The sequence below is a fragment of the Symphalangus syndactylus genome, chromosome 10 (genome assembly GCF_028878055.3).
Source record: "Symphalangus syndactylus isolate Jambi chromosome 10, NHGRI_mSymSyn1-v2.1_pri, whole genome shotgun sequence".
NCBI classification, from domain to species: domain Eukaryota; kingdom Metazoa; phylum Chordata; class Mammalia; order Primates; family Hylobatidae; genus Symphalangus; species Symphalangus syndactylus.
Genome location: NC_072432.2, coordinates 110,847,501 through 110,865,063, shown reverse-complemented (window position 1 = coordinate 110,865,063; position 17,563 = coordinate 110,847,501). Strand labels below are relative to the sequence as shown.

The 17,563-nt window shown below is 34.8% G+C and overlaps 1 protein-coding gene across 35 annotated transcripts in view; it reads left to right on the top strand.

Annotated features, from left to right (window-relative positions):
• TBC1D5 (TBC1 domain family member 5) overlaps positions 1–17,563 on the top strand; it is a 598,207-nt gene that overhangs the window by 173,655 nt on the left and 406,989 nt on the right. For 7 of the 35 annotated variants that reach the window (XM_063611396.1, XM_063611381.1, XM_063611376.1 and 4 more), the window contains one exon: positions 7,099–7,222. The exons of the other annotated variants lie outside the window; for them this stretch is intronic. The gene's annotated coding sequence lies outside the window, so the exon portion shown is untranslated. The remainder of the gene's footprint in view (positions 1–7,098; positions 7,223–17,563) is intronic. 35 annotated transcript variants of the gene reach the window in all.

The following is a 17,563-nucleotide window of genomic DNA, read 5'->3' as shown; positions in this document are numbered from 1 at the left end:
AAATGTGAACCAGCCAGGTTTTGTATATCTATCAAAACTTTTAGGATTGGGTTTTTATCTTTCAATGATATTTGCTGATTATTCTCTGTTTGCAAATTTTTAGATGATGTAGGATAACATGAAAATAAATATTTACTTCAAGGGGTTATTCAGAGAGTGCCCTTGTTCTCTTTCTGTGGGTATTTGCCAGCGTATGGCTACAAATCTTTATGAAACATTAGGGTAATTACAAGGCATCTTTAAACCCATATACCTGTATATTTTTTGTCAATTAATGAAGAGTAAAAGCATATCTTAATATGGTGTGCAGGGCAGATCTGTGATTTTTTTGAAATTAAAATGCATCAACATTCAGATAGTTGTGGAGCAGTAGTTTATTAGGAATACCAAATGCTGTATAGCTACATGAGTAAACATTTAAACATGAGTAAAACTTGGGCAATTTTAAAATAGAAAGAAGAGATAAAAGGAAATATTGGGAGAAAAAAACAGGCAATATATAATGTTATATGTTAATATTATATATGTTATCCTTGAGCAAAAGCCTAGAACAATAGTAATGAATTACAAAATATTAAATATATTTCCTATTGCCAATACAGAACAAAAAGTTCCTTTTTATTCTTAAAAGATCTTCTTATGATTTAAATTTTAATTACTTAAATTCTGGTAAAAATTTCAAATAAGGGAGATTTAGTATAATCAACTTATATGTTTGTCATTGACTTTGAATCTTAAACAGTGCAATATCCTGGTTTTACTGTGAAATTATAAAAATTAGTTCTTTTGTTTGTAAAATTTAATGGTTATACTACTGAATGCTTAACAAAATAATATTTAATATATAAACAAAAGCAGTTTCCACTAACTCTTTGACAATGTTCTCTTTTGGTAACCAAACTATGTTAATGTGGTTGACCTGCAGTTAGTCTTTATGGTTATAAAGAATTAGAATAATCTATTTTTAAAGAGTAATATATACCTTTCTAGCAACCTCTCTGTCATTCATTTGCTAAATATAAATTAGTAGTGAAAATATACATATATTTTATATTCTTAGAGAATTTTTCCTAAACAATTGCCTGTTTGGGTCATTTGTTCTGAAACATTATTCCTCCTACATTCAAAAATAAATGAAAAAATGTAGGAGGGTGTTCACCTTTTACGTTGCCTTTCTAAATGATTGCTAGAACATTATTATCAAAGCCTGTGATGCTCTCTGAAGAGAAGAGTTACGAAGGAAAGCAGAATTAGTATACTCTTGTTGTTTTGATTTAGTAGGTCATGGTTTTTAATTAGTTTTGTGTAAACTGAGAATTTTATACCTGGATGCTTATTCTTGAATATCTTTTGGTCTTTTATACTTGTGTGGTTCTTACCTTGTCATATATAGGTATATTTTGTTTATTTAAAACAATTTCTAATTGTCTTCAGAAAGCATCAAAGACTGAAGACTAGGTAATTTATTTTCAGTGTGTAGTATTAACTGCTGCGCTGTATATACATTTTATATTTATGTCAGGAAAGGGTTGCAGAGGGGTGCTTTAGAACCACCTTTTCAGCTCTAAATAGCTATTGTGTACATATGGTAAGGTACTGCTGCTTAACAATTAGTAACTGCTTTGATGAAACTAAATTACATGTTTAAGTTCCCATCAGGAAGTCGCTTCACATATCTGTATTAATGTATTCAAGGCTCGAGAAGGAAAGTTAATTTTCCAGCTTAAATATTTAATTCAAGCTTAAAATTTAGTCTGTAATTAGAGCTCCCAAATGGCAGGAACATGGAGTATTTGTCCATTTTAATTAGATTGTTGTTTACCTATTAATTATATATCATATCTTGTCATATAGTTTTGATGGTAACAGATGGTGCTAGGAGTTAGTAAGGGTTTGAACAAAATAAGATTCCACATGATTTATTAAGTTGCACTTTATTAGTGAGTGGTCTGCTTTAGTCGGGTTATTCTCCCAAATAAGGACTGTGAAATATTTCACTAATTTTGGTAATTATTCTTTTGTGGACTCTTAAGAAATATTGAGCATAAAAAGTCTGAGATGAGAGATGTCTATTTAGAAACAAAATGAATTACTTGAGGCATCTTTATATTTAAGGAATATGTATTACCAAATCATGTAATTGGTATGAAGTTTAGTGTATTTTGGTAGGACAATGTTAGGGAAGCAAAATTTCATTTATTGGTAAAAATGTAGGCATAGGGAATGTTTTATATATGTATACAAAATTATGATTTAGGATAGGAAAATAATAAGATGGTGATTTAATTATGTATATCAAAGACATTCCTTTCCTGACTTTTGAATTTAACAAAAAGACTAGGTTCTTTGTTTACCAAAATATTCTAAGAGCAATCTCTAGTGTCTAGTGAAGTTGAACAACAGAATTTCCATATTCAAAAAGTAAATGTCAACTAAATAGAAAGGCCTTCTAAGTTTGTTTATTCAATATTTTATTAATTTTTCTGGTTACCTACTCAGCTTTCTAAAAGGAATAAATTTTATATATGTATATACGCATATATTTGTGAAGGGATACAGACAGTAAAACAGAGAGAGGAGAGGGAAACAGAGAAAAGGAAGGAGGGCTTAAAATTTTAGGCTTTTGGTCTTAGGTAGTTTATTTAAAATTTATTGGAATCCTTAATATCATTAGCTTTGGTTTGTGTTACTATTTATTAACTCTTAAGGTTCTTATTTTGAAATTGATGATCAGTGTTTTACAGCAAAAAGTAAACAGAGAGCCTTACTTTTATTAATTTCAAGATTTGCTCCAGAAGGGGATCCCTGAGTCTTCCTGTGTATCAGATCTTCAAAACTGTGGCCTTCTGTTACCTGTTACCTTCAGTAAGCAGCTTTGTTTTTGTTAGTTGTGTTTTGTCTTGTCTTGTTTTTGTATTTTAGTTTGCCCCTACTTACCAGTTTTTAGAAATAAAATTTGCCTCTTGGTGTCAAAACTATTAATAGTTCTTTGTGGTGGGGTGGTATTTTAACGTAAGTGCATAATTCCACATGTTCACAGCAGACTGTTGGATGTGTAATCCACGAACTCTTAGTGTGTACAAAATGCTCACATAACTGAATATATTAAGCACTTAAGCTTATCTGTGTTACAGAATTGAGATTTTTATCACTATATATTACAGTGTCTTTAAAACTGTTTGATTTGTTCAGGAAAGAGCTAAGTGATTTTTTTTCTCTACTGAATGAGGAAATTGTCACTTTAATGTGGCTTTAGTTTCATGTTTTTCCTCCGTAGAATACTGAGTGCTTAAAAAGCAATCTCAAATATTGTGCTATAATGTTATAATATAGGAAGGATACTGCAGTATAGTTATAGTAATTAAAGAGACTAGTGGAGGAAAAAATTATTTTCCATTTAGAATACCTGTAACCTTAGCTTGAAAGTTTGAATTTTTGACATTTCTTCCCTTTGTGAAAATGTGGAACTATATTTCCTTTAGCAAAGTTTTTCAAATGTAACATGCACTGATTTTCAAAAAAAGAACACTAAAAGCATGTAAATTACTCTAATTTGAAAAGTTATCCTTTATAAAGGAATGAGGAGATTATTTCTTTTTATTTAAGCAGGTGAAATATCATATACATTGGTTGTGTTGTTTTATCTGAGGCAATAAATAAATAAATAAAAGACTATTTGTTGTTGTCAACAGAAATAGCAATTGAAAATAGAAATGAGATTTTCTTTGCAGTTGATTCTTTTCAACTCCTGGCATATCACTTTGCCCCTTGGACAGACTTATTTCAACAGCCAGCCATGTGTATATTTACCTTTTCCAAAGAAAATTGTAGTACTGATTACTTTTTCTGTAATTATTATGGTCTTTCTTTTCTTAAAATGGCAATATATGAAAAATATTTAGGAAAATGTGATGATTGATGAATTAGTCTTAATACTGCTTTCAACCAACACAATCAGTTAACTGATACTCCTTAAGGACTTTAAACATAGTACTCAAAAACTGTTACTGAATGAACAGCTAATGTGCTTTGGAGTAGTGACCATTTGGGAAAAGATGATTGTAGGATTGACCTCCTAGTGATATACAATCAGTGTTTTTAGACAGTGTCTTAAAAAAGTTAACAGGTTCCATTGAATCCAGTTCCTCAGACACATAAATTTCCCCAGAACAGGTTTTAGGAGTAATAAGTACTGGGACAACAACAACTAAATACTAATTCTTCCAAACATTAAAGAACAGAGGTTTTTGTTTTTTGTTTTTTTTTTTTCTAGTAGAAAAACCTAACTTTAGAGTTCTCAACTTTCATTTTTTTCTAATATAATTGAGCAAAAGCACAACAAAAATGAATATATGATATTGATTTTTGGGCTCATTTTATTTTTTTCTTCTTTTTTTCCCACTCATGGTACTACTATGCATTGTGACAGGTTCAAAATTAAAAATAATCTGTAAGCGGGATGTTCAAATCATCATGATTTGATGTCTGGATGCTGATTTGTTTTTAACATATAGGAAAAAATGATAGCCATTTGTCTATGCTGACTACTTAAGAGAGAGGTGAGGATTTGATGAGATCCTCAGCAGTAGTGGTGGGGCATACATAGGGCATCAACTAGCATGGTGGGTAGGATGGGTGAATGCGTATTCTAAATATATTAGAAGTTCCTTGCCTGGAACTCCTACCTCCTTTGTTCAAGAATCAGTTCAAATTTATTTCTCTCATAAAATATTTTAGCTTGTACATTCATTGTCACTTTGTACACTAATCATGTTGAATTATAATTGTTTACATGTCTCTTTTCGATTAAACCGTAGGCCCATGAAGCTTAAGGGAGGGTAGTTATTTATATTTTTGCCTTCAATGTTTTCAGCACAATGATTTTATTCATAGTAGATGTGTAACAAATGCTGGTTAAAAAATGAATAAAAGTATTTCACTTTATAGGGTATAGCTATCATGAAAGAGAATGCAGTGGATCTGTGAGGAATCATGTAAAGTTTTTCAACTTTTAAGTAATGATAAAAATATTTTTATAAGGTAATGTCTGGGGAGGTTGTTTTTTTCCTCCAATTTGCTTTTCCAGTTTAAACTGTCTTTATTTTTTGCTAATGTACAAGTACTCCATGTTTTTGCTAAAATAGTCAAACTACAGAAATGTATGAAGTTAAAAACCACCTGTAATTCTTTCCCCAGTGATGACCATTGTTTCTTACTTGAATATGTCCTTCCAGACTCCTTTTTAAAAATATCTTTGTCTTCTCTCATTTCCTTTTTAAAATTTTATAAGCCCTTTCTAAAGATACTGTTTTGAAATCTTAATTCTTTACTCTTCACATTGTGAATCTATAACCTTATATTATACAGAATGTACTGTGATAATTCCAGGTGACATTTTCAGACCTTAAGTTTACTCCGTTTTGAAATATATTTTTGCCTTTGCTTCTATGATATTATACCTTCCTGATTTTCCTGATTCATTGTGTTGTATTCCTCAAGATCTAGTGCTTTTCTCTTCTCACTATACCCTTCTCTTGGTAATCTAGTCTGTGTCTGTGACTTCAGTTAACCACTTTGTATGCAAGACTCCCAAGTTAACAGATCCAGCCTAGGCTATTGTTACGACCTCCAGGCCAGCATATCGAACTATCTATTTGATGTCGCTTTTCTTGGATTCCATGATGGTTCCTCAAATTTGACGAGTCTAAAATTAAATTTATTATAGTCTTCCTTTGTTCAGTCCTTCTCTGTCTAGTTTTTCCCAATTTTAGTCAAGAATATCTTTCTATTGGCCGGGCGCGGTGGCTCAAGCCTGTAATCCCAGCACTTTGGGAGGCCGAGGCGGGCGGATCACGAGGTCAGGAGATCGAGACCATCCTGGCTAACACGGTGAAACCCCGTCTCTACTAAAAAATACAAAAAATTAGCCGGGCGTGGTGGCGGGCGCCTGTAGTCCCAGCTACTCGGGAGGCTGAGGCAGGAGAATGGCGTGAACCCGGGAGGCAGAGCTTGCAGTGAGCCGAGATCGCGCCACTGCACTCCAGCCTGGGGGACAGAGAAAGACTCCGTCTCAAAAAAAAAAAAAAAAAAAAAGAATATCTTTCTATCCAGTTGTGCAACCAGAAAACTCTCTCTTACTCACTATAACTAATCCATCAACAAATATCCCCTTATCATGTACGTAACTGTGATATACTTATGGATTTGTTTAGGACTTAGTTTTAATCTGTTGATCTGTATGTCTCTCTTTACACAAACCTTATACTTTTAAGTAACAGGATTTATTATTTTTCTACATTACAGGGCTATTCCCTTTATATCATTATTCTGTTAAAAATTGTAGGTATTCTCAGACAATCTTCATAGACTTCAGAACCTTCCTGCCATCTTCTGTCTCATAGTCCCTTTGGAATTTTTATTAGATTTGCATTAGATGTATCGATTACTTTATAGAAAATTTATATATCCCCAATAATGAGCATTCCCATCAAGGAATATGTTGTGCATCTTGATTTGCCATTTGGGTCCTTCAAGTAAGTCACACATTTTTTTATATCTAGGTTTTCACAATGCACCAAGACTGTTGTTGCCCTTGTGCTGGGTTATTTTAGTTATGGTTGGTATTGGTTTGTCTGGTGTTTAGCACAGTCCCTGGCATATCACTCACAGTAAATACTAAGTTTTGAGCAGTGTTTAGTGTATAGGGAATCTTTCTTTCCTTTTTTTTTTTAAGTCATGCAGTCTTACTCATTTTATGATTTAAAAATTTTTTAATTTGATTATCTTGAATTTTTGTAGACACTATTAGATGCAAATTATAATTTTGTCTTCCTTTTAAAATTTATACTTCTAATTTCTTTTACTTGACTTATTGGGTTGGGTAAAATCTCTCTAACAATGTTGAATTAATAGGATTGGCATTAATAGCTAATATCTTTAGGTGTCTGTTTTTAATGTCAAAATCCATTTATGTTTTGCCATTATAGATACTATTTGTGGGTTTTTTTTCACCCTAATGCTGTGTGGACGAATGGAAGTTTTATATTTTGTTTGCTTAGTTTATTTTTATTTTAATTTAATTAATAAAATTTTTTTTAGAGATGGGGTCTCACTCTGTCATCCAGGCTGGAATATAGTGGCACAATCATAGCCCATTGTAGCCTCCATCTCAAGGACTTAAGGGATCCTCCCTCCTAGGCCTCCCAAGTAGCTGGGATTACAGGTATGTGCCATCATACTCTGCTAATTGAAACAAGGTTTTTTTTTAATCAAAGGTTTGCCATATTCAGTGACACATTGTTATGGTCTTTTTTCCTTTAGTTGACTTACATAATCAGTTAATAGACTTTCTAATCTTTAACTGCCCTTGCATTTTTGGAAAGATTACTTCTTGTTCATGATGTATTGTGAGATCGTTCCTCTTGTGCTCTTTTTGTCATGTTTTGGGGTTAGGATCATGCCAACATAAAATGAACTGGGACAGTTTCTTTCTTTTTGGAAATTTGTCCTTTCTTAGAACGGATTTCCCTTTCTTATTTTTTATTTCATTTAGATCTTCAAATTTGTTGGCTTAAAGCTGTACATAATGCTCCTCACCCTCCCACTCCAGTGTTTAAATAATCTGATTGAGGGCTGGTATTATATTATTTTTCTTGCTGTTACTAACAATACTTTATGTTTTTTCGCCTTCCACTTGGTCAACTTATCAAAATTTAGTCTATTTTATTGAGCTTGCAAAGAAGGAAAGAACTAGCTTGTTTGCTTCTCTGTCTGCTAATTTATTTGGTTTATTTTGTTTTTATAATCTTAAGATAAGTGCTGGCTCATTTATTTGTTATATTTTCTTTTGTTTTACATTTAACAGAGTGTTAATCTATGATTTTTTTGCTCTTACTAGAGCTTTGATTGAACCCTCTTAAGTTTTTACATATATATGTAAAAAAGTGTATCATATGTATGATATGTGTATGAAATTAATTTGCTTTAATTAGCTTTTAACCTTTTCATTATAACATAGATCACAGATACAGGAAACCATTCAAAACAAATATATGTCTTCGTGAATTATTTTAAGGTAAACATGCTTGTAATTATTACTTAGGTCAAGAAATAGAACTTTGCCAGCCACTGCAGAAGCTCTTCCATGTGTTCTATGCCAATCACAACCCTCTTTTTCCCTCCAAAAGTAACTTCTGACTTTCAGAATAATTTATTTCTGTTTCTTTATGGTTTTGTCACTTAGGTGTGCGTCTCTAGACACTATAGTTTAGTATTGTTCATGTTCATTTCAAAAAACTATTTTTCTTTTCTGTTTTTTTTTTTTTTTTTTTGAGATGGAGTCTTGCTCTGTTGCCAAGGCTGGAGTGCAGTGTATAATCTCTGCTCACTGCAACCTCTGCCTCCCGGGTTCAAGCGATTCTCCTACCTCAGCCTCCCTAGTAGCTGGGATTACAGACACGGGCCACCACACCCTGCTAATTTTTGTATTTTTAGTAGAGATGGGATTTCACCATGTTGGCCAGGCTGTTCTTGAACTCCTGACCTCATGATCTGCTTGCCTCAGCCTCCCAAAGTGCTGGGATTACAGGTGTGAGCCACTGTGCCCATTCCCCCCCACTTTTTTTTTTAAAGACAAGGTTTTACTCTGTTGCCCAGGTCGGCGTGCAGTGGCATAATCATAGCTCACTGCAGCCTTGAACTCCTGGGCTCAAGTGATCCTCCTGCCTAAGCCTCCTGACTAGCTAGGACTACAGATGCATACCACTATGGCTGGCTAATTTTTAGATTTTTTTAGAGACAGGGTGTCTCACTTCATTGCCCAGGCTAGTCTTGAACTCCTGGCTTCAAGTGATCCTCCCGACTTGTCCTTCCAAAGTGACAGGATTACAGGGGTGAGCCACTGAGTCTGGACTGTATTTGCCTTTGAAGACTTTCTTAAACAATAGGTTTTCCTGCCAGCCCTTTCTTTTCTTTATATGTTATTCACTGAAGTACCTGAGTTGTTTGACCTGCTGAGTTCTTTGTAGTCTGGATTTTGTTGGTCTTATATTCATGGTGAAGTTAAACATTTTGTTCTATATTTTTTTCTAAGTTGGCAGGTAGAGTCAGAGTTTGATTGCATTTAAACTTAATCCCTTAGATAGGACTACAGGTGCCATTGTATTTTCTCATCTGGAGGCACATAGTATCTTTTTAAAATTTTAAATGTTGGCAGGTATTGATTCTCAAAGCCTGCATCCATTAACTCATCATGTCATATGTTGTATAGCGTTTTTGTTATATAAAGGTAACTAGAAATCTGTTTCAATTTGATTATCTAATAAGGACTTTTTTATCATTAAAAAAATTTTAGATTTGACGGTGGCTCACGCCTGTAATCCAAGCACTTTGGGAGGCTGAGGTGGGCGTATCATGAGGTCAGGAGTTCGAGACCAGCCTGGCCAATATAGTGAAACCCCATCTCTATTAAAAATACAAAAAATTAGCTGGGCATGGCGGCGGGCACCTGTAATCCTAGCTACTCGGGAGGCTGAGGCAGGAGAATCGCTTGAACCCAGGAGGCGGAGGTTGCAGTGAGCCGAGATCGCGCCATTGCACTCCAGCCAGGGCAACAGTGCAAGACTCCATCTCAAAAAAAAAAAAAAAAAAATTCTAGATTTGTATTGTGGTCAGTGAATGTGAATTCCACATTCTCACAATGTATGAACATGATCTTTATCTCCTCTTACATAGAAAAATTTGCAAATGTCCTATGGCATTTGTAAAGATTATCTTATTTTGCTTGTCATTTAAATGTTTTAGGCCGAGCTTAGTGGCTCATGGCTGTAATACCAGCATTTTGGTGGGAGGCCAAGGTGGGAAGATCACTTGAGGTCAGGAGTTTGAGACCACCCTGGCCAACATGGTGAAACCCCATCTCTACCAAAAATACAAAAAATTAGCTGGGTGTGGTGGCCATGCCTGTAATCCCAGCTACTTGGGAGGCTGAGGCAGGAGAATCGCTTGAACCTGGGAGGCAGAGGTTGCAGGGAACCGAGATGCTACTGCACTCCAGCCTGGGCAACAGAGTGAGACATCGTCTTAAAAAAAAAGTTTTATATTTATATAGCTATTAAAAATGAAGTCTTATTTATTTATTTATTCATTTATGAGAAAGAGAATAGGAAATAGGCCTAAAATATTTAGGAAATTGATGTGGAAAATATGGGGAATGAAAGATCTAGTCTCTATTTTGTGATTGAAGGCTGAGAGTGTGATTAAACATATGATTCAGAACACGGGTTGATAAAATCTGGCCCATGAGCCAAATCTGGTCTGGCATCCGTTTTTGTACAACCTACAAACCAAGAATGGTTTTATGTTTTTAAACAGTTTAAAAAATTCAAGGTAGGAATGCTATTTCTTGACTTATGAACATTATATGAAATTCACAGTTGTGTCCATAAATAAAGTGTTATTGTAACACAGCCATGCTTATTAGTTTACAGTAAAGTTAAGTAGTTGCAACAGGTACCGGATGGCCCACAGAGCCTAAAGTATTTACTATATCTAGTTCTTTTTCAGAATAATGTTGCCAATACCTAGCTGAGAACAACCCCTTTTTCCTCATCTTTCTCACTCCCATTTAATCTGTTATTTACAATAAATAATTTCTTGTGGGAGAACCTTTTGAAAAATATTCCCATATATAACTGTATGAATTCAACCTGTTCATGACTATTAGTTTTTGATCACATTGAAATTCATTATTTTTTTGGCCTTTTAAATTATTTTATTATTTATTATTATTGGATACTTTTAAAATAGAAGTCCATTTTATATTGACTATGTTATTAAATCAGTGGCTTTTCCTAAATGATTTTTAGATAGTATTGGCAATTATTACTATTAAATCATAATTTAAGGTGATAATTTTATATTGTATAGTTGGTTACATTTGTGTTTTCCATAAAGATTTCCTTATTTATATAAACTCACATTGCACCTTAAGTAAACAAATTGTTGAAGTCATTCAGAGAGCAAATCCTCTCAGGTTTTGGGATAGGATTGTGATTTTATTAAGGATTAAATTTTAGAGTTGACTTTCTTTTCTTATAATGTCATAGTTTATTGTTTTTAGGAGCTATAAAATAGAATTATAGTAGAACAAGGGTTCTTGAAAAAGTACTCTGGTAATAAGTATATGGGTAGAGAGAAGAACTTGGTTGTTGTAAACCATGCATATGGGTTACTCTAATCCGCAAGAGATAGGTTTTGCATCATGAAAATTTCTAATGTTTTCATAATATGATTGTGCTGGGTAATCAGAAAGCCAGGATTGACTCATTCTTAGAAATTCAATATACCCCTGTTTTGTTTTGGTGTGTAGCTGTGTCTTTCTGTGTGTCTGTGTCCTGATTGTTTTACTAAAATTTCTGATATTTGTGTCCTGATAAATTTTAAAATGTTAATTTTTAACATTAAAAAAAAATCTTCCTATGGCTGTTGCTTGGTTCAGATACAAAGAACAAAAATTAGTTGGGCATGGTTGCATGTGTCTGTGGTCCCAGCCATTAGGGAAGGTGAGGTGGGAGGATCACTTGAGCATGGGAGGTTGAGGCAGCAGTGAGCAGTGACTATGCCACTACACTCCAGCTTGGGTGACAGAGTGAGACCCTGTCTCAAAAACAACAATAACAACAACAACAACAAAACAAACAAAACAAAGAATGCCAGAAGGTAGACCACAAATGGAAGTTGCAATGAAAGCAAGCAAAATGTTTTTACATTTTAATGCTTGTTAGCAGCAAATTGCATTGTTAAACTTTATATTTTTATTTGGAAGAGTGATGTATTGGCACACAAACTTCTTATCCTCAACAACATACATCCGAATGGAATGTTAATTTATGTAAGCTATTGTGTGGCAAAGTAGTTCTGAGAAAAGGGAGCCTATCACTCTTGTTTTTTTTTTCTCTCATAGGAGAAAGCCAAAGGTTTCATAGCTATCTTGTTTCTAAAACTGTTCTTGGAAAATTTCTTAATTTTTATTATGATCAATTATTGATGTATAAATATCTGGTTCTGTTTACCAACAAATAGTTAGAATTGATACCGGCTCTTTGAGCAATCAGTTAAACATTTGTCAGCACTAATATGATTTTCATTCATGTTAAGCAGTTGTTTTTATTTTTTATTTTTATTTTGTGTTGAGGGAGGAAGGTGCTTTAGGCTCTGTGACATGAATTTTGTAGCAATATAAAAATGTAAATTTGCTTTGGCTTTTCCTAGTCTGACTTTTCCTACATGTGTGTTTACCAGTGTCTTAAATGAGTTTCTTCTACTTCTTTATCCTTTTATTTCTATTTGTATGTGTAAAAACAGAAGAAGTGGTGAGTATAGTTCACTTCTGTATGTAAATTATTGTTCTAAGGCAGTTAACAATGGTAACTTCATGCTCTTAAGGGTTCTGTAGTGTATAACAATCATTTATGGAAAGTTTTCCTAAGTAAATTGTTAATAAAAATAATTACATTATCAAAATTTGAAAATGAGTTACCTTTTTGATAAATCAGAGCTAATTTAAGATTATCTTTTAAAAATGTCACTCATGATCAGTTGCATTCTATTAAGCTTTCAGGGATGAGACAGAAAGGTATGCAACAAGACATGCCAAAATCAAACCTTATGCTCTTGGAGATTATTCCGATATTAGCTTGTAAGATGGCATCGAGAGGAGAAACCAAAGGTGTAGAGGCAGGCTTAGTAGTTATTGTAATGTCTGTGATAAGCAATGAGGAGAGCCTAAATTGAATAATGACTAGTCATGAAAAGGTGAAGATGACGATGAAAATACAGGAAATGGAAATGAATTTTAAACGAATAGAAATTTCTTTTTTTTTTTTTAATTTTCAACAAAACATGTTTGATTCTTATTTATGCAAAATATAGAAACAATATATTCTTTTGTCTTTTTTGTGTTTAAAAATGGTATTATTCTGTACATATTATTTCGTATCTTGCTTCTTCAATGAATATTTTGGAGTAAAAACGCAGAACGTGCATGGAAAATGTTCATTTTATCATGGTAATCACCTTGGGAATGGGAGAAGAAGGTGCCACAGTTTCAGCTGTGTCTGTCATGTTTTGTTTCTTATTTTTTCTTAAAAAAAATTTTTTTTTTATTATACTTTAGGTTTTAGGGTACATGTGCACAATATGCAGGTTTGTTACATATGTATCCATGTGCCACGTTGATTTCCTGCACCCATTAACTCGTCATTTAGCACCAGGTATATCTCCTAATGCTGTCCCTGCCCCCTCCCCCAACCCCACAACAGTCCCCGGAGTGTGATGTTCCCCTTCCTGTGTCCATGAGTTCTTATTGTTCAATTCCCACCTATGAGTGAGAACATGCAGTGTTTGGTGGCACATATACACCATGGAATACTATGCAGCCATAAAAAAATGATGAGTTCATGTCCTTTGTAGGGACATGGATGAAACTGGAAAACATCATTCTCAGTAAACTATCGCAAGGACGAATAGAAATTTCTTATTTTTTTGTAGGCTTAAAAACAAACTAGGCTAAGCACGGTGGTTCATGCCTGTAATCCCAGCACTTTGGGATGCCAAGGCGGATGGATCACCTGAGGTCAAGAGTTCAAGACCAGCTTGGCCAACATGGTGAAACCCTGTCTCTACTAAAAATACAAAAAAATTAGCCAGGTGTGGTGGTGCATACCTGTAGTCCCAGCTACTTGGGACACTGAGGCAGGAGAATGGCTTAAACCTGGGAGGCAGAAGTTGCAGGGAGCTGAGATTGCAGCACTGCCTGGGTCACAGAGCGAGACCTTGTCTCAAAAAAAAACCAAACTATTAAATATCAGCAATTTCAATGGTTAGATATGTAAACCAAAGATAAAATTCTAAGCCCCCCAATCAACTGAATGGATCCTCTTGTTGTCCAAGGGGATTCCAAAGAACCCCGAAAAACTTGCTCAGGCCATGACAGGAATGGAAAGGTCTGTCATGGCTTGTTTGTACTCTTCTTGCTTTGGAGTTCAGGCACAAAACTGAGCAGCATGAACATTAAAATAGAGTTTGTAAGACTGACAAAAGAGACTTTTTGTAGCACTAAGATAACAAATACCACCTGATTGTAGTATAGCATCACATGACAGATAGCAGGCCCTGTAAGAAATCAAAGTATTTTACCCCGTATTTAACATATTTTGAAATGGCCCTTCAGGTTTATCTCTTGTGGGAGAAGTTTACATTCTGAATAGAATCCCATTCCCATTCCCATTCCCTTCCCAGCTGTCTTTCTGATCCTGAAGAGATTAGCTGGGAGTCCAATACCTCCTAAAGATTTAATAGGAAACAGTTGCCATCTATTGCCTCTAAAGGTGACCAGTTAACTCTTTCAACTAATTGCCAACCAGAAAATCTTTGAATCCACTTATGACCTGGAAGCCCCCTTGCTTTGAGATGCCCCGCCTTTCTGGACAGAACCAGTGTATACCTCACATATATTGATTCATGTCTTATGTATCCCTAAAACTTAGAAAATAAAGCTATAACCCAGCCACCTTGGGAACATGTTCTTAGGACCTCTTGAGGCTGTGCCATGTGTCATGTTCCTTAACTTTGGCAAAATAAACTTCTAAATTGATTGAGAGTTGTCTCAGATACGTTTTGGTTTAGAGTTAATAAATTCATTGTCAACTTGCATTAGAAAAAAAAAGCACAAGCCCTGGCACAATGGCTCACGCCTGTAATCCCAGCACTTTGGGAGGCCTAAGAGGGCGGATCACAAGGTCAGGAGATCGAGACCATCCTGGCCAACATGGTGAAACCCCATCTCTTCTAAAAATACGAAAATTAGCTGGGCGTGGTGGCGTGTGCCTGTAATCCCAGCTACTTGGGAGGCTGAGGTGGGAGAATCGCTTGAACCTGGGAGGTGGAGGTGGCAGTGAGCCAAGATCACGCCACTGCACTCCAGCCTGGTGACAGAGTGAGACTCTGTCTCCAAAAAAAAGAAAAAAAAAAAAAAGAAAAGCACAGATATTAAGTATATGAAAAGAAGAGATAATGGAAGGGCTTTATGAATTACAAGGAAACTGTCAGTGACACAAGCATGGAAAGATTTTAGGGAGAAAGTAGATGTGGTTTTTAATACCCAAATTCTACATGCCTTTTAGGATCCAGGCCAAATCCCATTTGTGTAAAGCTTTTACTCAGTACCCAAGTGCACAAAAGTGCTCCATGATGGAGGAGAATAAAGAATGTATGTATATTCGTCAGTAACCTTTGTTGGTTTTCTAGAACATGTTCCTGAGCATAACATAACAAAAGAATGATAGGAAAGGAAAGTTGTATCCCTGTGCTTCACCTCAACCAGGGTATGTCCAAACTAAGCCTCTTAGATAAAACTTCCTGCCTACAGTAGTGTTTTCTTTTGCCATTTCACTATCCTTTGAGGACATGTACCAGCTCCACCCCAGGACAGCTTCCCTACTGGTTTCATTAGCTATGAGCAGTCATTAGAGCTCTGACTAGTCTCCCACATTACTCCTCTGTGAGTTGCGTTATAATTTCTTTGAAAGATTATTTTCAAAAAATGTTCCGGGTGAGTTCCTTTAAAAGAGTGGATTAGTGAAATGGTAAGTAATGGGCTTGGTTACTGGCTTTTTGTATTGACTGATAGCCTCTTCACCGTGACCTCAAGCTGTTATGTACATTTTCGGTTATTTGATGCAGACTTTTCTCACTGAATATGTTACGCTGCTATAGAATAGGGATTCTATCTTATATGTCCTTGTATTCCTTAATTTAGGAGACGGATGAGGTGAAAGTTGACTGTAAAAATAGTACATGCCATACAAACAGAAGATACTACATCCTTAAACTGACATAGTAGGCTGAATGTTTAGGGAATAGATGTGGACAGGATTTAAAAGAGGGAAGGAGCACTTGTCCATAGAAAATTCAGCCAGTTCCCTATTGGTAAATACTTGGATTGTTGTCAACATTTAGCTTCTGTAAACAGTATTGTAATGAATAACCTTATATAGGTCCTCAGTCTCTTATCTGAACCCATAAGGGGACTAAATGTTTTTGTATTCATAATTTTCTGGATTTTAGAATTGTTGACATGATACATGTTCTAAAATTACAGAATACTTCCAGTGGAGGCAGCACTCAGTAAACAAGTAAAGTTACTATTTCTGATGGAAAATGTGTGATTATTCACACTGTTGGTTAAATAAAGACCATAAATAGCTTTATATCAATTCAAGTCAAATTTTGTTGCAAAAACGACTTTGTGTCAAAGTTAGGATATTGCTTGTGGTTTTTGGAGATTTGGGACATGTACATATATATATATGTGTGTGCCGTTAGACTTGCAGGAGTAATTTCCAGTTTGGATTTTCTGGATCAAGAGAAAATACGTTTGTAGTTTTGTTAAATAGTACCAATCCCCCTCCCTTGCTGTTGTACCATTTCCCACTTTTTTCAGCAATGTGTGGAGGGAAAGCTGGTCTTTCCCAGTCTTACTAGTAATGTGTGTTGCCAGAGTTTTGGATTTTTGCCAGTGTAATAAGTAAAAAATAGAATCTCATTGTAGTTTTACAAGGAACATTTTAAAAGATAAGAATTGCAGTTCTTATGGCTTTGGCTAAGGACTTTGTGTATTGACTGATAACCTCTTTGCAGTGACTATGGAGAGTTCCTTAAATAGCAGCAGGGACACATGACACCGTTCCCTCTCTTTCTTACCCATCTCTCTTTTGCCTCAAATATGGTGCACCAAGTATATTTGTGCTTAGTCTGTTAATCTAATAAAGAGTGAACACCTATCATGTAGTCAATTTTGTATTTTTCACTGAGTTTGTATAATGACAGTATATTTTCTGTCTCCCAGGCAAGATTTCAGGCTAAAACATTAATAGTAAACAAAAACACTGATAAATGCAAAATATTCATGTTACATGTTAGGATATACTATTTCTCTAGCCCTAGAACTCTGGATTTATTCTAAAGCTCAGTTCTGCCTTTGGGCCTCTGTATTACCTGTTTTTTCTCACTGGAATAAATAACCTTCATCCAAACTCCCATGACACACTCCTTTTTTGTCACTCAACTCTGTTTAAATGTCACCTCTTCAGATACCTGAATACTCAGTCTAAAATAGACCCCATTCTCTCTCCATCTCATCAACTTTTTAAAATTTTTATCATAGCTATTAGTACCATCACCTGGTGTTTTTATATTTGTTTATTTTCTGTCTCCCACCAGTAGCATTTAAGCTCTATTTGGTCGGAGGCTAGTGTCTTATTTAGTACTATGTCCTAGGGCCTAGAGTAGTGTCAGGCATGTGTTCCATTTTTAGTAATTGCTCTTGGAATGAATGTCTTCTTTCATGATTTGCCTTTCTGCTTACTTCAACCTCCAGAATGTTCTTCCCCTCAACCTGGTCTAGTCAACTCCTATACATCCTTCAGTGTGCTGTTTGATTTAGGAAAATGATTTATACAATTTATTCAGAAACTAATAATTATTTTGATTTTCCTTTGAAATG